Consider the following 22,068-nt stretch of genomic DNA (forward strand, 5'->3'; position numbering starts at 1 on the left):
CCCAGAATGACCAACTCCTGCCCCTGAGGCCAGACAGTGCAACCACTAGCAAACTAAACAGTACCCATGGTGTTCGGAAAGATGATGATGGTGATAGTCTAGAAAGGCACTGCAAAGAGACCACTGAAAGCAACGAGAATGTATTTTATTTATTCCTTTATGCCAGATAATTTCAAAATTGCTGCAGGAGATTGCAGTAGAGACAAATTTAAAGTTTTTGTTTGTTTATTTATTTCTATTTAGGGTAGAGAAGACTCACCAAGTGAAAGTTACACAGTATGGGGAGGAGGGTGGGGAGAAGAAAAAAAAAGCGTTCAATACTCTCCCTCATTTTTTGAGGATTTCTTTCCCAAGCTTGACAAAGCTCCACACAGTGTATGACTCTCCCGACCAGAAAGATTTACTGCATTCGGAAGTCCAGGGTGGAGTGCTCCAGCAGAACTGGACCAGCGCTACAGCCGGATTTAAAGTGATGTCAGGAAATGGGTGGGGGCAGGGAAGGGGAGCATAGCAAACGACATAGCCCACAATCAGGAAACTCACTTGGCAAGATTTGTGGAAAACCGGAGGTATACAGGAGTAAAGCCCCATAAAGCAGTGCTCCAGCTGCTCCCACCGCTAATCTGTTCCCGTTATCGGAGCTCAAAGAAAAGAGGACAGTTGCCAGCTCCGGAGAATCGGGAGCGGTGCCAGCTGACGACACGCTGTGATCGGCAGCCGCCTGGTCTGGGTGAGGTCTGCTATCATGTGATGAGCGCTTGATAGCGAGGGAACGGGAGGAAAGCACCCACTCCAGAGAACACCTACGTCTAGTTACCCAACAAAGGTAAGAAGGGTGCAGGAGGAAGGGAAGAATAAAAGCATCCTGTAGCTGTAAGGCAGCTACAGCAGATAACTATTACAGAGGTAGTTCTCCCAGAGATGGCAAAGGCCAGGAGACTTCACAGCAGCACTTCGGGCAAAACCAGCCCGAGCCAGAGGCAGCTGCAGGGCTACACTGCTTTCAGAGGGATATCTGGCAAGACAGAGGTGAAGTAGCCACGCCTTTAACACCTGCAGACAGGCCAGCAAATCCCCTAAACCTCACCAGAGAAGGAAGAGACAGAGGAGCCACCCTAGTGGGTCTGGTTCATGGAGTATGGGGCTCTCAGGTCACCAGCACTACTCCTCCTCAGACGGCGTGTGTGTAACAGAGGCTGAAGGGATCAGGGAGCCCTGGGGAAGGAGAGGGCTGGATATGGCAGGATGCTCCTAGGATGCGCTGCAGCAACTTGCAGAGGAATGCGACTTTCTTGTTCCTACACCGAGGAGTTACCTAGAGACAAGCAGCCTCAAGTACAGGAGCTCCCAGGATGGGAATGTAATCACTGCAGCTTCAGGATGGCAACGCTGTCGCTGCTGTCCTCCTCTTGAACCTGGAGATTCACGGGGGTCCGGCTCTGCACACACATCCATGTCTGGACACGCACCTCTGTGCCAGGCATCTTACAGGCTAAACAGATATGTCAGAGGATGGGAAAAGGAAATATAATCCTTTTATAAGGAATTAAACAGCAAAAGGAATAGCAAATGCAAGAGAGAAAGGCAGCGTTTAAAGGCTGGACACTCAACTCAGGTCTCCTGATTTGTCTTCCCGTCCCGCACACCCCCTGCTCTCCTCTCCTGTATTCCAGTCCACTGGAAGACACCTGTTTCGGGGGGATTTATAAAAAATTATTCTGAAAAGCACCTATGCTATTGAGTAGGTTAAGTATTAACCAAAAAGTTTTTCCCTCTGAAGAAACCAGTAAATCCAAAAGTAACACATGGCAGCTTCAGAAGCCAAAAAAAGGTATTAGCATAGCATAATAATGACAAATTTGGAGCAGCAGAGATGAGATGGAAGTTCATATAACATAGACAAGAATTAAAGCAAACATATCCAAAAACAGGCTAATTCAAAGGAATGGAAGTCTCTGAAGTTATCGATATTCTCACAACAGTTTGTGGTCATAAAACATTAAGTACCAAACAATCAAAATCAGGTCTTTTATTTAAGAGCACCTTGGCCCGGAAAGATACTTCTGTGCGCATCAAATGGCTTTTGGTGAGCAAACAGGAGTGTGAGATGCATAAGCAGCTCTGCACTGCACACAGAGACTCAAAGGGACAAGTTAGTAGATCTAAGAGCTCAACAAGGTTAGAAGCAAGAGGATCACAAATGGAAATTTCACCTATAGCAGGTCTGACTTTTCACCAAGGCCCATATGTAAAAGAAACAAAAAAAGCCTCAAAGATTACACATGCCTTGGAGCATCCTACTCAGTATGCAAAAATGTTCTACTTCACATGCACAGTATCCCCCAAAACTGAATGTTTTTCATTACTTCCTTTCACTACCAAGTAGTTATTCACTAAAAACACAGGGCTGAACCTCCTTACATTATTCTACTAAGCAAAATAAATTTAAAAAATAAAATAATAGTGAAAAAGCTTCCTTCCTCCATTATACCCACACAGAGAATGGTACGATTACTTTCCATAGCTGGTTTTTCTCATACAGTTACACAGATATGCACATCTAAGACATGAAGGCCCAATCAACACGTAAGTGTCAGTACTTTTTTGATAGAAATTTCCCCTTCCAAATCAGCTGTCCAGCATGGTCACAGGACAACCCAGTCCTGCACATTCATGAGAGGTATCACTGATGGTTTGGCAGTCTAATGTCAGGCAGGCAGATGATTTAAAACCACATATCTGACTCTCCAAGAGACAGAAAATACTTGGAATATGCTTAGTAAAAACACAACTAATGCTGAGATTGTATTCTTTTTCAGACTGTTTAATTAGGCTATGAGTCACACATGCTACAACAGCTCACAATGAAGTTTGGAGAGAACCAAGCTTTATTTACAGCTGCAAGATGGTGGGGTATGGTCCCCTTGGCTTAGAGGAATCTGTTTTTCCCACTGATCAAAAGAAGTCAAAATTAGAGGCATAAAATCAATCAATTGTGGCTGTCTGAGTGGTATTTGGAAAGCTACTGTGGGCACTATAACCTAACACTCCCTGTGTACACTGTCTCTGCCATGCAAAACCAGTACAGTCACTGCCTGAAACTAGAATCACCAGTCTGGTTTAATTTTGTATGCCTAGTTATTGGAAATTCTCTCTCTCTTTAGGTGATTGTGCTCCTGCTTAATTACCCCAAGTCTCTGCCTCTGGGCAGTGGCAGCTCCTGTAGTCACACCCCCATATCTTCTGTTAAGGGAAGGAAAACATCATCTACCCCCTTTACAAACCATGCCTAAACTCTTTTAAAAAAAGGGTCAGCAGGTGACACTGACTCCACTACAGTCACTAGCAGCTGACTTTCCAGGGCCCAAGTTTCATACCAACTGTTCAGCTGATGTCCAAAAAACATTATCACCTTCATGGAGTAATCAGCATGTTTTAGTAGCTGGTGGCTTCAAAAACTGCACAAACTTCAGTAGCATTAGAAGTACCAAATTTTCTTTTTGTCTTGCTTTGCAGTTTGTCTTCAAATCTGAAAGCAAATCTCAGTTTTTGTGGTTGAGATTTGAAATCATGCACAGATACTGAATTTTGTGACATTTATGCCTAACTTCTATCTCAGGCTCATGTCAAATCTCTGCTGAAATCTGTCCATTAAAAAATTTATTAAAAAGAAAATCTGAAATCAAACAGATCTTTTACCAGTTTCTGGAACAGAAAGAGGAAAACAGAAGAGAAGGTGGTTTTGGTATATACAAGTAACCACAACCCAAAGCTTTGAGAAGAGCATGCACTTCTAGAAGGAACACATATTGCTAAAAATATTTCTGTGCTCATGTATGCCTAAACACAAAGGACCACACTTTGTACCCAGAGTTATATCCCAAAATCAGCCCTCCTAAACCCATCAGCACTGTCTGATCATAAGCAAGGAAAAAATGTTAGACCTGTTAGGCAAAATCAGATCAACTGAAAAAAAGCTGGAATGTGAATTCACTGTCAGAGAGTGGAGCTCAAAGGACCAGACAAGCTACACACTAAAGCTCAAGCTGAATAACCAAAATCCAAAGACATCCCCATCTCCTTGGAACCTACACACACAGAGCTTTCCTTCAGTGAATTGATCAGTAATTTTTGCCACTGCAAGCTTTTTGGTATATCACCCACTAGAAGTCTTGCTAACAGTATAAAAATCGTCAGCAGCCATGGCAAGAAAAAATTCAAGGCTTGAGCTCCTTGGATCCCCCCAGAACAAGGTCACTTCAATTTAAGGCTGAATGACCCAGTCAGAAACTCATAAGGGTATTCTGCCCATATTTATGTCCACATAGAATAAGAAGAATGCTATGTTAATGGTTTAGTTAAGGGGTTTTGGCCTTTCCCTTTTTATCACACAGTTTTCAAAAAACTATTAAACATGCTAGACTGGTTACAGATGAAAAAGAAATGCATGAATATTTTGGCTTCAGCATTCACTAAGAACACATAGAGCAGTATAAGGCTTCCTGCTCATTGATACCATCAGTGTCAAACCTTACACTTCCATGCCTACAGCCATACCCCCTTTAGCTGTGATCTAGGCAGTTCCTGCAAGGCAAGCAGGGTCAGGTTGGGTTAATACGCAAAGGAGAGGCCCCCGGGGAAAGATCCAAGCGCTGCAGATACTAGAACTGGTAGTGATGTAGCAGCACTGCTCTGCTCTCTCACGGACTGCCTACCCTCAGGGAAGCTGCTGTACAGATCTGCAGCACAGTATCTCACAGCCTCACAGCTCTGCATAGATACTGAAGGAGACATACGATGCCCTTATGCAACACACACAGCTCCGCTTTCAAAGCTGATACCACATTATCCATACAGGAGAGGATAAAGCAGAACACCCTGTACCATCACCCTGCACACCCCATGCCTTGGCTCATTATCTACCCCATAACCAAACCTGGAGTAAGGAAAGTTGAACCAAAGAACGAGCAAGTTTTTGTAACTCAGGAGAAAAAAAACCGGCCAACAACCAACAAACCAAGAGTCCGCATCCTGAAGAGAAATGAAACTTCCCAGCCAGCCAACTGTTAAACCCTCACATCTTTATCAGCTTCTGTTTTGGGTTAAGTTCTTCACCGTTTCTACAGGACACGGTGAAATTCTCCCACTTTTCATCCCAATGCCTTGTGTGCTGTCATGCTGACACACAGCTGCCACTGCCATGTCCCACCCCACACCAGGCTGTGGTAGAGGAGAGAGGAACAGTTCCCCTCTACAAGTATCTATCATGGAAAGTGTGTTAGGGTCTCTGTCATTAGGTCTATTAGAAGATATATAATAACTCAACACTGTTGAGTTATTTTTGTTAGTCATTTTTAGTTATTTTTATATAGTTATATATAGTTAGTTTTTTTTATTAATGTCACACGGGGGGAAAGGTGCCTGGAAAGCACAGAAACTCTTCTTCAGCATTTATCTGTGAACAAGCTCAAAAATCCTTTGCGAAAAGTTTACAGCAACCCTTAGTCTCAGTTGATAACATGGTTTGGTTTATATACCTAGTGTACATGGGGTAATTCCTGTCATCCCTGTCAATTTGACTTGACTGGAGATGATACAAACTCTGAGAGGGACGTTTCACAAAAAACCTTTGTAATCCTTGCAACAAAGGGGAACTCTAAGAGTCATATGATGAAGATCCCCAGAACTCTCAAATATCTCCCCCACAGAGCCAAGGTGATTTCATAGTCACGCAGCTTTAATGATGGGACTTCCTCAGGGACACAGTATTAAACATTTAGAGAAAGCATTTGAAAAGAAACTGTATCATCAACCTGATTTCTAATCTTTTCACTTTCCACTACTTAGAAGTACTACAAAGTTACATCAAAGAGTGATGATGCCTGGCATTTTGAGGGGTGCAGAGCTGAGGGGGAGACATATTCAGCTTCTCTCTCATTAGTATTTCCTACAGATAAAGTTCAGATTTTAATTTTTATCGACTGACATTTTAAATTTATCCATCCACTGGGTTGTTTTTAATATTAAAGAACAGTGCCTTTAATAGAACACTGTATGAAAACCAAAAGAACTAACAAAACACGCCCCAAAATACAGTTTCACCTTCCCCTGGTCTTGCACTAGGTAGTCCATCAGAAACTCAGCCTTCTCAAAAACATACATGAAAATGGAGAGGACAGGAAGAGAAAGCAAAAGCAAACCACGGAAGTTCTTTTCTGCTGCAGCTGCCTGCAGGCTCCAGGATCATTGCCACACACACTCACTGTGTACTTAGAGGGAAGAAACAACTGGATTATTCTATAAGGCTGATTTGAGTGAAGCATAGCCTAGTGTAACTGCAGGCTGCCTTTTGATGTTGTTAGAAGAAAATCTCCAAATAAATCATTACAAGAGTCTCTAAAAATTCTCGCATCAGGAAATGGCACATAAAATAGCCTCAGGAACTCCCCGTCCATCCCCCAAAAACCAGACCTGAAGCACAACATCACATTACTGCCAACCTAAGAGCGAGTAGCAAGATCACTACTTGTTAGGAGCTGACAAGTCTGAGATAAATGTTACTCTTAGATGCACATAATTTTTTCCCATTGACCTCACATGTGACATGAAATAGACCAAATTTCCACATATTCCTTTATTTATTTTTTTTTAATTTGATGAAAAAATTAACAGTATTCAACCAATCAGTCTTAGGAAGAGAAACCCTATGCCTTACTTTAAAAAAGCAAAACAAACCAAAATACTTTTTGTCCATTTTATCCAAAGGAAAAGCTAGCCAACTCCAAAGCAAACAATTACAAAATAAAGCAGGGTCTGCATCTGTCTTTACAGATTCTATGTCCCTGTGAAATTATATACATATATACTTTCCCTTCAGGTTGCTCTGGAAAATACTGCCACCATCAAGGAAACCTGACAGAGCAAAGGGAAAAAACCCCATCACCTAGTGAATCACGAAACATTGTTGAAAGGCAGAAACAAGTTAAAGAATAAATTGTGAAAGAAAAGCATTCTCTGTAATGTTTAATTTATAGTAACTTTCTAAGTCAAAGCTCATAGAAAATGTTTTCAGATTCACATGTTGATCTGTTTATCCCCCTTGGCTATTTTGCTTAAAATAACATTCATTATCCACAAGGAGAAAAAGCCAACAACGCTGCCACTTGTGAGAGCTGGGGCCTGAGAAGGCAGGAGGAGCTGAGCAGACCCTGCCAGGCACACGGAGCCCGTGCCCAGCTATTGCAGGCACAGCTCCGCTGAATGCAGGCCTGGCTCGGCGAAGCCACGCTCCGTGCTTGGCACAGGGTCCTGGCTCCTCTGCACGGCCCTGCCAGAGCCCGGCACAGCAGGAGGAAGCGAGCTCGGGCCAGCAGATGTTACTAACACTTACGCCTGTCACGAACAGAAAGGACAAGAAAAGTCTTGAAGAGGCAGCGACTTGTTTTCTTTGTCAGGAGTTGGGAGATGAGGCTGGGGGGAGGGAGCAGGACGGCACCTCTCAGGATTGCCGCTCATTCAAAGCTGTCTTTGTCGGCATGCCATTGCTTGACTGTTATTGCTACCAAAAGGGAAAATAAAATCAGAATTATAATTCAAGCCACTCAGCCATTTCAAATCAACACATTATTCTAGTAATGAGAAAACTGAGTTTTTAGTGGTAGAAACAAACATTGCAGTTGCAACAACTTTCTTTGTGTTGGGGTGTGTTTGTTTTGTTGACTTTTTTTTTTTTTTTTCCAAAATCATACTATTTTATTCCAGGTGAAAAAAAATCCACAAGGCATTTGTAGAGGTAAAACTGGGGGCCTCAACAGGGAGCAGCAGGACTATTGAGCTGAACAGAGGGCTGTGCATTTTACCTGACTGTAAATAGCACACAAATCCCTGTTCTGCTCAGTGTAGATCCATAAAAGTCCAATTTCTCCTGTTCATCAGTCTACCTCGCCCTCTGCTCTGGTTTTCTTGATTTCTCCTCCATGTTGGGCTTTCACGGCATTGCCAACAAGAAGAAATCAGTAAATTTCCTGTGCTTGACACCACGCCTAAAACGACCAAACAAGAATGAGAACCTTTCCAGTCCAAGGAACAGACTGTGGGGAACTTTGGGATCCCTCTGGGTGGGACTGGTCTCGCGTTCAATGAGACGTGAGCAAGGGAGGATGCGAAGGCATCACATGCTCCATAGGACTCCCTGCCCACTAGGCAGAAATAATTAAAGAGAAAAAAAAAAAGGAAGGAGCAAGCCGTGGTGGCTATCTCTAAGCTATGAAACAAGATCACTGTGCCTCCCTCATTTTTGCTCTTGCTGGTCACTTCAGCTGGAAATCCACATTTTATACCAGTAAGGTGCGAGGATCTGGCCATGGTTGGAAACCATGCTTGGAAAATGTTCTTGGGTTTTTTGAGTTTAGATAAAGTCAACACGAGTTGCAAAGTTATTTTGCTCCTTCACTTCGTAGGAGTGTCTTAAACAAGAAAACTCCAAATCCCCAAAATCTACTGGGGACTGCCCTCTGCCTCGTTAGACTCACTGATGCATGTGCTGTAGCAGACACGGAACAGGTCTGGGAGCAGCTCTTGCAAGGCTCCAGAGGCACAGGCTGGTAAGAATCCTCCCTCCGTCTTGCCCAGAGCGATTTGTGCATTGCATCTCACATTGTGATCAAGCACAGGGAGAGGCCATCCTTATGATAGTTCCTTATTATTCAGAAAAGTTTGTAGTATTTCAGGAACACAGAAGGAGCAAGGGCAGGAGCATGCAACATTTCCAAGTACTGAGAAGCAATTAAATAAGAACTTCTTCTGGTTTTTTAGCCCCTGATGTTACACAAAAAAATCGTGAAAATATCAACCTGCAAGGATCCAAAATCATCTAAGCACAAAAGGATGCCCTCAGCATCATTTCTTTAGAAGCCTTGCAACATTCCTTTGAAGGGGCTGGCCACAAGATGTTTCTGAATCTTTGGGGAAGGGTAATTCCTTTCAAGATGTATCACAAAGCCAATCCAAAATTACACCTTGATAGCAAACCAGACTATTTGGAAGCCTTTTTACAGCTTTCTCCATAAAACCAAAAGCAAATTCAAGATCTTTTTCAAATGATTAAAATCCGTATTATTGGATACCTGGCCACACTAAAGCTACATGTAACTTCTCTCGATACAAAGTGAACCATAACCTCAACAGCCATCCAGTAGCCTTTGTTACATGCAGAGACAAGCAGGGCTGGGTATCCCAAAGGCCATTCTGCAGGTTTCCAGCAAGAGGAAACACGCTACAGCACATCTCTGACTTGTGGGTTCGGTCAAGGCTAGTGTGAGCAGTTCTGGCTAACTCTTACCACTGGCAGCTAATGCAAATGTTACCCACTTGGAGGCAGAGAGAAGTGTACAGACCTTTCCCACCACCTCAGCTCCCTGTTTAGAGCAGTAGCAGGCTGGTTAAACAAGATGAGAGAGCAAAGGAAGGCAAGGGGGAAAAAAAAGAAAACCAACATAAAGGACCTTTCCTACTCCTCCCAGTCATGGCCAAACATCTTCAGGGAGGCTGCAGCTGAGAGATTACCCTTGTGAGCTGCTGGTGTGGTTTTTGGAAGGGGAAGTTCTGCTGGGGGTTGTGACAACTACTCAGTACTGCTGAGGTGACCTAGGACGAGACCCCTGCTCAGCTACAGCCACTGTAATAATTTCACAGGGCTGCAAGTCCCAGTTTCCCCTCTGCAGGCACAAGCCCAGAAAAGTAGGCAGGCTGCAGGGAAGGCATTGTCTCAGAGTCTACCACCAGACACAGAGAAGGAAAGAGGTCATAAACAGACCTAAGGCAACCTGTTCCAAACTTTGAACACAGGTCATGCTGCCCAGCCTGTGTCACACCTGCCTGGGAAGGACAGCTGGAGAAGTCTGCCCTTCTCCTACACTCTGGCAAGTTCACGTTTGCACAGGGCCAAAGCTGCGATACTAGAGTTGCATGTGGGCCCTGAAGTTTAAGAAGTCTCAGAGTTTCACTCCAGCCAACTTGTCTTGAATAAATTCCTCACCTGAGCTGTCAACTCTTCTGCTACTGCAAGCTCTCAAGCACAAGCTTTCTGACAGCTTGGCTTTTGGTCTCTTTTAAAATTGTCCTGGGCTTTTCTCATAAATCAAGGGCAGTCAGACCCTGCCACATGCCAGCCCCTCTGGGGAGCAGGATGTCAAGCAGCCACAGGGGTCTCCAAGGACAGTCAGACTCAGAGAAAGCCAGGACTTCCCCGGTTTTTAAAGACCTACTGCTTACCCTTTCCTCCCCCTCTGCAAGATCAGCAATTCCAGTTGTATCATTATGAGATGTACAGATCTATCCCATACCTGATTTTGATGACTATGAATTCATCGAAAAGTATTGGCTCAGACAGGTCCTCACTTTCTTGCCCACTTTCACAGAAGTTGTGAACTTTTGAGACTTGTGCATCCCCATCAGATTTGGTCAAAAGGCTCAAAAACTACTACTAGAACAGACACAGTCCTAGGAAGACTCAAATTTTTCTTTCCCTCTTGCATTCTTGTCCCTCCCTACCAAGACAGATTTTATGATTAACCTAGTCTGAATGTACCCTAAAAGCAGATGTAAAAATGTGTACATTAGAAAATGTTAATATTGGCAGATATTCACATTCCTTTCCAGGATTTCACAAAACTCTTAAATCCCTGGTGACAGGACCTAAATGGAAAATGAATTTTTTGCTGTCTTTGCAGCCATACAAGAAACAAAGCAGAAGTTGATGCGCTATTATTTATAGCCTTGAAATACTTGCTTGGAAGTGTCTTTGATTCAAGAATACCCATCAAATAGTTATTCTGGTAGGTTTATCAACTTTTTACTTTAACATTCTGATTTTCTGTCACACAACACAATGATTTTCATGTTTGTTTTTCCTGTTACCAGAGCAAACCATTCATTTTAATTGTTGATTTTGGCATAGGAGGACGCTAAGTTCATAATGGAAATGTGTTTTCAGTGGTAGTACTGAACAATAGAAAAGTCTCTTTCAACTCTTGGGTTATGAGGAGAACCAGCTGTAATTAAATTTAAGTCATAGTGGCTCTGTTTCAGAAATGCAACAGTCTTCACTAACTTTGCAGTCAAGGAGTTTGTAGCATTTCAGGAAAACAGCTACTTTTCTGAAGGCCTTATCTGAAACCAGTACCACAAAATGGTCCCTTTATTCTAGCTTAATTTGATAATGACGAATAACCAAGTATCTTTCAATAAACCTTTTCTGGGTGTTGTGGCCGCAATGTGGTGCCTCAATGACTTATATCCTACTAATTGAAATGGAATGTACAGAAACCAGTAAAAACCTTAGCATTGCCAGGCTCAGGTTCTTTGAACTACATCTACAACTGAAGCAAACATCAGGAATTGAAATCATAATGAAAGTGCTTAATTCAACACATTAGAAAAGTCAAATTTCATCATCTGCTTGATTGACTGTTCTACAGCACTTTAATTGTTCTCCAACTTCCAACAGGGCACGAACGTGGATTCTACAGAGCAGCCAGGATTTCAGAACCTGGAGAGAATTACTGCAGCTGATGAGCTGGGAATCAAAATACCCTTTGGTGTAAGACTTAAAAAATCACCTCTCCACCCCATATGAAGTTATCAGGAATTGCTCTATTATTTCTGTCATTAACCAACCATTCCTCCCCCCACCTTTGCACCAGTTCCTCTCAAGTGCAGCCAGAGATTATCAAACCCAGCGATAGCCTTTCAACAGCTCGGCCAGTTGAAAAATCTCTCAAGTTCTGCTGCTATCACCGTTGCGTGAGCTGACGTCAGGCTGTTGTTTACTGGAGATGGGATGGTGCCAATTTCCACTGAGCTGAAGACAGCCGTGTCCAGCCTCTTTTGGCTGTGCACAAGCAAGAGTTCCTTGTGTGTGCTTGCGTGCATGTTAAGAGTGTGCACGCGTGTGTGTTTGTGGGCACACACAAATGTGTGTGTGGGGAAAAGCAACTGGCTTTTATTTTCCACTGAGATACCAGAAATAAAAACAACAACAGAAAAAAAAAATACAGCACTTCATCTTCTTTGAGAAATAGAAAAGGAGAGAGCGGGAAGCACTGCCAGTTTTCTTGTAAGAAATATCATAGCATGTATGAAAACACAATGAAAAACTTAGGATAACCCTAAAACCCCCACAAAGAAGTTTACACAGTCAAATAATTAAAAAAAAAACCCCTAAAGCCTGTCCATCCATAAAAGGATTGAGGTGAAAATCTGAATAATTGATAGAATAGAAGAAATAGCTAAGTTTTACAACGACTATATAACTTTTCAGAGTAACTGCATTGTCTTCCTCTTCTAAGACCAGGAAAGCCCTGGATCAGGTATAAGTACAATTACTTAATTGCATTTTCTGTATCAAGATATTCTAAGTCATTAATAGTCCAGAGGGGGGAAAAAAAAAAAAAAAAGAAATCCAACCATGTGTGACTTTTTTGTAACTTTTGTTCATTTAGATTATTCTCTGTAAAGGGACACATTACACAATGGCATCAAATCCTGTTTTCAAGCACAACTTTTATATGCTACAGATATAATTATCTCAATGGCTGTAAGGTTCCATTTCGAGTTTTAAGTATTACGCTGTCATTTTTGCCTGGGAAAACACTCCAGCTTATTTGAATTTGAGGAATACAAAAAGCAATTACTGGCACCTCAGGTGAAGTTTCCAGTATTTGCAACCAAGCGTGGACTGCCACTGTCATCTGAGTGAAAGAATTAACTGTACTGAAGATTTTTGGTTCTACTTAATGGCTTCTTCCCCTTAGCACCTAAATAAACACTCCTCTGCCTTCTTATTTCCAACGAATGCATTACAAGAGGATCTTCATCTACACACAAACTCACCCTCCTGATGATTTTAACTCTGTCTTGTCCTGTCTTCCCATGGAACTTTTCTTTCAAGTTTAAATAGTTTTTCAGAAGTTTCTATTGAGTCAATTATCTGAAGAGGTTTTACAGACCATTAATACTGCTCTGTAGGTTAACCACAAACAACATAAATAATTGTTTTCCTCTTCGTTTAGGGAAGTACTGAATTTGAGATCCCCCCTCTCAACATCAGAGGCACAGTACACACAGAAAATATGCAAAACTGGGGAAACTTAATTTGAACTACCAGAAACAGTGAACTTTACTCTGTAGGTCCAATGTTCTATATTTTACCTACATTTATCAAGTTACCTATAAAAACACCAAGCTGAGAATTGGCATATCCATTCCAACCCCCAAGACAGCTAAAACATGAAAGAAACCAATATACTTAACCTTTAACATAAAAATATATGAAGAAGGCACACTGACTACAGCATGCAAGTTAGTCAAGACCTTGCAGACAGCCTTCATAAGAACACTTTCCATCACTGCTGGCCAGTGCTATTAAACTGATACTCTATCAGACAATAAAATACATACTGCCTTTCTAGTGTGACAAACTTTGAGGGTTGGTGACAATTTTCAATATAAAAGTTTGGGAACTTTTACTCTGAAATGATACATAGCACCTCCTTACATGTTACTGACTGTTTCCTCTCAATTATTTCTCCTCAAAGATACCAGACAGGATATTACCACCTAAAACAAAACTGAGAACTGGCATTTTGAAGTCTAGACACGATTTCCTCTTTTGGAAGCCTCCTCATCTCTGTACCTTCCCCATGTAACCACACTCTCAAGGTGGCCTCATCTAGACCTCCTGTATAAAGAGAGCTGTTCAAAATAGCATTTATTTCTGTACACCAGAACCATGTGCTAATAACTTGCTTGATAACTACATTGAATTGTCAACCCTTACGTTTAACACTTTCACCTTTTGCTTCATGTCTCAGGGAAAAGGGGGATGCAGCATGGATCATACACACTGTTGGGATGCCAGGACCTGTATCAGCATCTCACACAGCTTCCTTAATCCTCTATTCCTTGACATGCCTCTTGTCTTCTTGAAAAAATGCTCTGTTTCTGTGGTGATCTTGGTATTATGTTCTGCAGCTACATCTTTTTGAGCTCCTGTGTGCATTCTGTGCTTTGCAATTTGTTCCGATGACAGGCTTTCAAAATGTATGACTGCATTATCTACATGTATGTATGATGCATTATCTTCACATACATGTATTATCTATGCATGGTAATACTCCTTGGGCCGGCCACCTACATTTTATACTGCACTCTGCATGTATTGCAAATAGGTTTAGCCTCTGTCTCCATTCAGACTGCAGTTTGACCTTTGTTCAGCTGTGCTCTTCGGCAATTTTGCTGCTTTTTCATTAGGGAATAATTGTCACTTGCCTTCTGCATGCACACTGCTCTCTGGAATAACAAAAAGCTCTGCTTCTCACTGTGACTGACTTTCAGTTTTGTCTGTTATCAATGCTGGGACATTTTTTAGTCTGGAGAACTATTTCAGAGGTGTGCACAGCACTGGTATAAATAAGGGAGCTGAACAGTTGTGATTGCATTCTCATGATACAGGAGAGACTCTGCGGGTCTGCAGCTCTGTTTCCCTCTCCCATTTTATATTCAGCGAAACACGGATTCATGAGGACTGAAATCAATTTGAATTCAATGAACAGCCATTAAGATTCTTGTTTCCCTGAAACTAGAAAACTGTTTTCAATCACTCTTTAACCTAAAGAACTTCAGGCAATCCAAAATACTTGGGTTTAGGATTACCCCAAGTCTTAATTTTTCATGTTAGCAGAAGAAATTTTCATGTTTCAGGTCAAGCCGATCCACATTTTTGATTCAGCCACAAGATCAAAAGCAACACAGTTAATCACAGCTCTAATCACTTCCATTGCTACTCCTCAACTTGCTAACTAGTCAAAAATAAAATTCCCATGAATTATTTTTACACTGCTACATAAAGCTAGAGAAAATGGTCTCAGCTGATCTCTTGTTCTCTCTAAAGAAGCAAGAACAGCCCTTTCCTGGGTCATATTCCTCACAGAGAGGAGGAATTTTCTGAGAGTTTGCAATCTGCTTCATTTCTTCCCCTGGAGCCTACAGTAAATCTTGGGGTTTGGGATTCACAGGTTTCATTTTATTTTGTCTGGCAAAATGCACTTGAGAATGGCTTCTAGCAATATCAAGAGAAAAAAGGAAACACTTTTGGTAGGCAAGCATTCCAACTGGATCCACTAATACACAGGCAGCATACCAAAGCATGGAGTGATGTGTGAGAATATAGAACATCAAAATCTCTACTATTGCACTATGCAGAGCCATATAAAAATTGATGGTGAAGTGAGTCTGAGTGGAAGGAAGGCCTCAATCTCAGCTACAGACCTCTGAATTCAACCAGATCCCATGGAAGGTTAAGGTGTACTTTAGTACCAATAAAATCTCTTTCGAAAGACCCAAGGCACCAGGGAAAGACCACTGGCTGCATTCTCCAGCCTGCACACAGCCTTGGCATCATCACAGGTTAAGAAAGCTGACTTTTTTTTGGTCACAGTCAGCAACAAAAGCCAGAAAATTACTTCTACTGCCAACTACTCTTTCCACAGGCATCGAAACACCAAAGGGACTCTGTGGACTTGTTGACTGCTTAGCCAGAAGCTTATCTGGACTTCCTGGAACACAGAGGACACAGAGGGGCTTTGCACCTTCAGTGATTCTTGGTGAAGTCAGAAACACACCTCATGAGCATACTGCAGTGGAGTTACACAATCAAATCAAATGTTGTGCTGAGTATCCAGTCTCCTTCTCCTTGCCACTCCCCCTCACACACACACCCACTGAGAAAACCTACTTCAACTGGTCCCAGAGATCCCTCAGTAACCCAAGTTTTGGTTGCCCATTAAAAAGAAAAGGCTTCTTCGAGTATTCCCTTCTTCAGGGACAAGAGGGTCAAGGTCATCGCAGGCCTGAAGGTCCCAAGTCAGAAAAATGGCACAACTTGTCTTCCCAGAGGTCAGCCCGCTTTGTGCAGTGTGTCCATGCTGGAAGGAGGCACAGGCAGAGCAGGGCTGTCAGAGCAGCGTGCTCGGCGCAGACGTGACACTGGCCCCACACACAGCTTCTGCTGCCTGTGCCTGTAGAGGGGCCAGGGCTGGACACAGTTAAATAGCCCAGAGTGAGGGGAAAGCCCCAGGGATATTCAAGCCACAGCTGCTACACCATTTGTAGAGTGGAGAAAGGCCTTAGAGAGAGATGAGAGAGGTAGAGAGATGCAGAAGGAGCTGGCAAAGGATTGAAAGTTTTCCCTTGCTGTCCCCTTTTCTAGGCAGTGGCAGATGATCTTGCTGTCTCAGGTGTCCTAAACAATAGCTATGGAGCCAGGCCCTATTTTGGTGGTAGAAAAGGAACTGGCTTTCTGGGGAGAGCCAGAGACAAGCCAAGCCAGTTTCAGACTGTCATTTTTCCTACTGGCTCATTTTGCTCAAATCACAAGCTAGAAAAACTGGAAAGGTAAGCAGTCCAAATTAATGGGAACATCAAGTGAACTGGTTTGTTTACATATTGGTTTAACTGGAATAGGGAGCACGATTCCAGCTTTGGGCACTAGCTTTGCAGACATTCCCTCAACTTACCTTTCTATCAGAAAAAGCCATATGCAGGCCCGAATTATTCCTGGTCTGCCCCCAAAACACATTATAGTCTCTTGAAGCTTCATACTTGCATGGCACCCATGACCACAACTCTTATAATTGGATGGCAACATTCATATCCTACCAGCTCATTCTTCCAACTCCATGTAATTAGGGGGAGAAAAAAAATCAGACATCACAGAGCAGGAAGTTGTCGTTTTCCTCACACTGCTCTTCATGCACTATTGTTGCCACATCTTACCTGTAGCATTGCATTTGCCCACCGAACTGGTATTTTTCTTATGGAAGAAAAAGCAGTTCTTTGGAGTCCTACAACTGGTAGGAAATAATCAATTTAAGACTAATGATTAAAAAATCCCCAGGTATATATTTATAGCTAATTTCTACCATAAGCAGACTTCACCAGATGCTCAATTGCATTTCATCCTTAAGAGCAAACAAGGGCTCCTGCAGATGAGACCCTTCCAGCAGAGCTGCTGCAGATGGGCAGATTGTGGTGTCCTGCTAACTATCCCCGAGACCACAGCAGGACAATGATTCTACTTGCTAAAAAGCAATAACTTAAAGTAAGCACCACAAAGGGAAGAAAAGTGACATGGATCTTGCATATCATTCCTCTTAAAAATTTTTATTTAAAATTTTTTATAAACTGCAGGGTGGAGCCACATTCTGCAGACAGGGAAATTCGAGCATAGTGGCTTTGCTACAAAACTCAGTGAAAGAGTGAGTGCCCAATATCCCTGTACGCAGCAAGGGCTGGCCATCCTCACCATATTCCATATTATCAGCAATCCCAGAAAGCAGCTGCTTCTGTGTGCACATTAGAAACCCGAATGAGAACATAAATGAGTCAAACTGCCTTGCATACTTTAAAACTACAGCATGACATAACTGCAAGTCATTGCCATTAAAAGTTTAGGGAAAAAAAAGTCCCCACCTGCCAAATACAGCTCCGTGGTCTACTGCTGAGTTTTAATGACAATTGCTGCATCTTGGGAAGCTGCTCAATAATAAGGTAGTACATTTTCCCTCCAGGACCAGAAATCAGGTACTGTAACTTATCTACACAAAAGGCATACCTAGGAAAATATCCCAAAGCCATGTGTCTCATGCAGCAATCAAAATCTTGGACACCCTCTACACACATAAATTTGCTCTTATTAAAATATATTTCAGTTGGTCAGCCTGCTAAAAATCTCCACTCAAGATTTCTGGCTTTTCCAATTAAGCTTATAGACAAAAAGCCTTTTTTTCTTTTAATGACATTGCCACTTACCGCAAAGCTGTGACGAGTTCTTATCTCATTACGGTGCCCTGTGGTAACTCATTATTCACTGAACTTCACTTTTTGATGTATGATGAACAGCAACATATACTTAAATAGTTCTATTTAAACTGGCCCTATAGTTGAAACAAATCATTCCAAGAAGAGCACTGCATTACACTCAGAAGTGCTCAAAAGCTTAGGATATGATATTCCTCAGTATTCACTGAGCTTAATATCTTCAAATAGAAATTACTCAAGCTGATGTATCTCTCATTAAGTCAAAGTTCTTCCAAACGAGAAGAGGATGACTGATAGTCAGAGATTACCAGGGCCAACATAGTGAGAGATCACACTCTTTGTGGCCACAAGCAAGCCTGAGAGGGCTCAGACCCCCACAGCTCAGCATGCTCAGAAGGCTGCAAAGCAACCTCAGCATCCCTGTCTGAGAGCCCCAAATTCTCCCTCATTCATCACCAGGTCTATCTGGTGCTACTGGATCACAGAGCATTGACTACTCCTTCTAGGCCACAGCTGCAACACAAGCTTCCAGATTTTGTATAAGATGGAAAAACAAAAAAATGCACACAACATCAAAAATCCCAGGAGGCAGAAAACAACACGTACCAGCACAGCTCCAGGCCTCTCCCCCACCCCTCCAGTTATCCTCCAGAGGGTAAAGTGAGATGTTAGGACCTTTTCCAGGAATAAGCAGCGCTGCTTGGATCAGGTTCTTTGCTCTGCCTGACATTGAAAGGATTGGCTTGAGAATTCAAATTGGTTAAAGGTGGGAAGTTTAGTTTGGGATGTTTAGAAATACTTTGGAAAGTGAAAGACGGTCACTGGCCTGCCCTGTTCCTAGCAGCTTCCTACATCAGATGCTTCTGGCACACTGGTATTTGAGGAGAGGAGGAGCCAGATTCACATGTCCTAAACTGCACCCAAGTCACTGTATCTTTTATTTCCTTCCATCTGACTCGTGGCTTTCAAGCACAGAGCCTTAGGCACAATTTAGGTCATGAGAACCTGGTATTCAGCCTCTCAACAAGTGGAAATACCCACAGCTGACTCGGGCTAGAAAATACTGAACACTTTACAGGACAAAATACACCTGATGAGCATACTCATACACACATGGCAGAGCAATTCTTCTGCCTCAGGGGTCCCCAGACTGTAAACTCTGACCCATGACACAGAGAAAAGCAGAGCTGAATTTACACACATGGAGCACATTCCAATTGGACACTGCAGGTGAAGTGTGCAATATGAACATCCCCCACCTGCTGACCGTGCTCTGCAGGATACAGAAGCCAGTTTTCAAAGCAAGAGACTGAATGTAACACCACTCACCCCTGTTACCACTGTACTGGATACTGAAGTCAAGCTACTGAAACGTTTCCAAAAGTATAAGGGAGTGTTATTTCCTTTCCATAGCTGTTATGTATCAGGAAAGATCATAATCAGATAATATCTCAGGCACAGGTAAGAAAGATGGCAGAGTTAACATATCCAGTCTTTTTCACATGCAAGCACACACCCTGAAATAAGCCAAAAATGCTAATTGTGTTTATTGCACTATAGTACAAACAGCAATTATGAAGCTAAAGAAAGTAACAAAGCATCCTTGCCTGAAGGGTCTTCTCTGGGCATTCATGTATCAGAAAAATGATAAACACACAAGCTTGAGACATAGTAAAAGAAAAGCTCTCCCCAGATACAAACTCCAACACCGTGCCCTAATATGCAAGAGTATTTCACTCTCCAGGGCAGAGTGGCTTTCCAAGACAACGTTTCATATCCCAGATCCAGAGCAGCCCCCCCAAAAGCACTTTGGGAGGCAGCAGACAAACACAGTGTTCAGCTTCAGTGGCACGGGAGGGTTTCACAGTCTGCAGCCTGGCCTGCAGCCACAACAGCTCACAAGGAAAGGGGTGCAGCTGTTTTCACCTCAGAACAGAAGCCCTGCTGCAGAAAGCCTACACACACACCAGCCACCTCCCTCTATCCCAAACCCAAAGTACACCAGGGAACAGGACAGTACTTTGAACTCCTGGGGTCAGCATGTCACTATGTAGAGTCAGCTCATAAGAGATGCCAAGAACAGGGCTGCATCTTAAACCTACCCTTTGCAAAGAAGCAGAAAGGAGGTTTCTGTGTCCATGCACTAAGACAGCAACCCGTCCTCCAAAAAGCTGAAGTGCTTCATATACAAGGCACTAAGCAGCCTGCATTCTCCATGCAGCAGAGCAGGACTTAGCACTCTCCAGTAAGGCAGACTGATGATTTCCTCCCTGCCATTCCGACTGCGATCCAAGTCGGCTGAGGCCTCGCAGGAGCAGTGCCCTAAACCTCCAGACTATCCTGTGCGAGATGGAGAGATGACTCTCAGCTCCCACAGCAGAAATATGAGCCTGCCTTGCTGAACAGACACTGGTTAAAAAGCAGAGCAGGAATGGGGAGCAGAGAGGCTCTTCCTGTTTGCAGAGGCACGCCCCAGGGAGGAAAAGCCACTGGTCCCAGCTCTGAGAACAACTGGTCCAAAATACAAGCTCATTACTACACCAAAGATCCTGAGGGCAGGCAATGAATCCTGGACTCTCCTCTACTTCATCTCCAACCACCTTTCCAAAGAAGGAAGCAGCAAAGACATGTCCAATCCCATGGGCATGCATTTGGTGAGTTTCAAGAGTGCCTCAAGGAGCTTCAGCAGAAGAACATCCAGTTTCTGCATTTAGGTTTGAACTACATACAGAGCTGGCCACTGCTGTAAGACAAGGACACTCCCAGTCATGGTCAGCAAAAGAGAAAGGTAACAATAGAGTTGTTAAAGCAGAGCACTGAGATTAAGGGGCCCTTCTTTCTACTGCCTGTTCTGACACCACATTAAACACTCCTCTACAAAAAAAAGCACAATAAAACCCTTTCTTGACATCACAGGAACACTTAAGACTAAGTTAATTGGTTCAGGGCCTTGGCCTTCTTGCAAATTGAGTGAAAGACAGAATGCCTACAAGATAGTTTACATGGGCAACAGATGACATTTTTAAAAATCAGACCTTTTTCCTTGTGCACTCAATACTACTAAATTTTTCCTTGTTCTGTGCAAAGCATACAAGAAGCAAAACAAAGTCTTCCCCCACACTTGATGTTACACCGGCAGTGCCAGATGCCATGCTGCCCATCTTCCCACACCTGGGGATGTTCCACTGTTCCCATCCACTCCACGTCATGCTTAAATAAAGGAAAACAGTTTATCGGTGTTATTCCCTCTTCCCAGTTTTTGGGCTGGTGAGGAGGTGCCGCGAACAAAAGCGAACAACATGCAACTGCTCCGTTTGCATGTCCCAAGGACTGGCTCTGCACACTGGTGCCTGAAGAACAAGCACATTGCAAAAGCATTATGTTTCCAGTGGCAAGATGGATGGGAAAAGTGCCAGCCACTTGCTATAAACCTTTTGTCATGCCAATTGCTGGCTGCTATGAGGATGTACTTTAGATACCTCCTTAGAAAAGAGCTCTGCATCTCATCCTTCCAGATGGAGGAGGAATGATTCATACACACATAAGCGTGCTAGAATGATGGCTGAAGAGAAAACATTTTCTTTATGTTTTCTGTTTTGCATTACAGGCATGCTCAGGGCCTTAATCACAGCAAAAAAATTGAACTGAAGATGATGACACTTCGTGACCCAAAGAATGCTTGTGCAAAACCCCAATGCTACTTCTCCCTGGCCATGCCAAGCCTCATATTGCATGCACACACCTCATGTGCCTCATTCCCCTGCTTTCCCATTCTCACAGCACTTCTCTGCACAGAACATGACAGAGTAGCTTCACTTACAAAGCCACCACATCACACAATGACAAATGCAGTGGAAAGGATCCAAGAGAGGGATCGGGAGTTGGGAGCTCTAAACTGACCACAGGCTGACTTGCAATGCAGAAGCAAAGTAAAAGGATCTCTCTTCTTTCCAGACACACCAAGTACCTGTTTCTTTCCTGAAGACCACTGCAGGTATCCTCCTCCCCACCTTACCTGCACAGCACCTCTGCCACACACTCGCACTCCTCTCAAGGGCCCTGCCTCCCGAGAATCTCGTTCTGCTTCTCAGTACTAAATTCCCGCCCATTTACTTTCCTCTGGCCTCTCTTGATTTGTGAAGTCCTTGGAGCAGAAATTATCTGTAAGCACCTGGAAAGTACCTGAAATAC

The 22,068-nt window shown here is 43.1% G+C and overlaps 1 protein-coding gene and 1 long non-coding RNA gene across 4 annotated transcripts in view; one reads left to right on the forward strand and one right to left on the reverse strand.

Moving 5' to 3' along the window:
• Positions 1-22,068, reverse strand: part of SERTAD2 (SERTA domain containing 2) — a 79,380-nt gene that overhangs the window by 48,943 nt on the left and 8,369 nt on the right. The window lies entirely within an intron of this gene.
• Positions 554-12,082, forward strand: LOC125322815. The gene is made up of 3 exons (XR_007202235.1): positions 554-826; positions 10,731-10,835; positions 11,507-12,082. It is a non-coding gene; the product is annotated as an uncharacterized LOC125322815 (long non-coding RNA).

The sequence above is a fragment of the Corvus hawaiiensis genome, chromosome 3 (genome assembly GCF_020740725.1).
Source record: "Corvus hawaiiensis isolate bCorHaw1 chromosome 3, bCorHaw1.pri.cur, whole genome shotgun sequence".
NCBI lineage: Eukaryota > Metazoa > Chordata > Aves > Passeriformes > Corvidae > Corvus > Corvus hawaiiensis.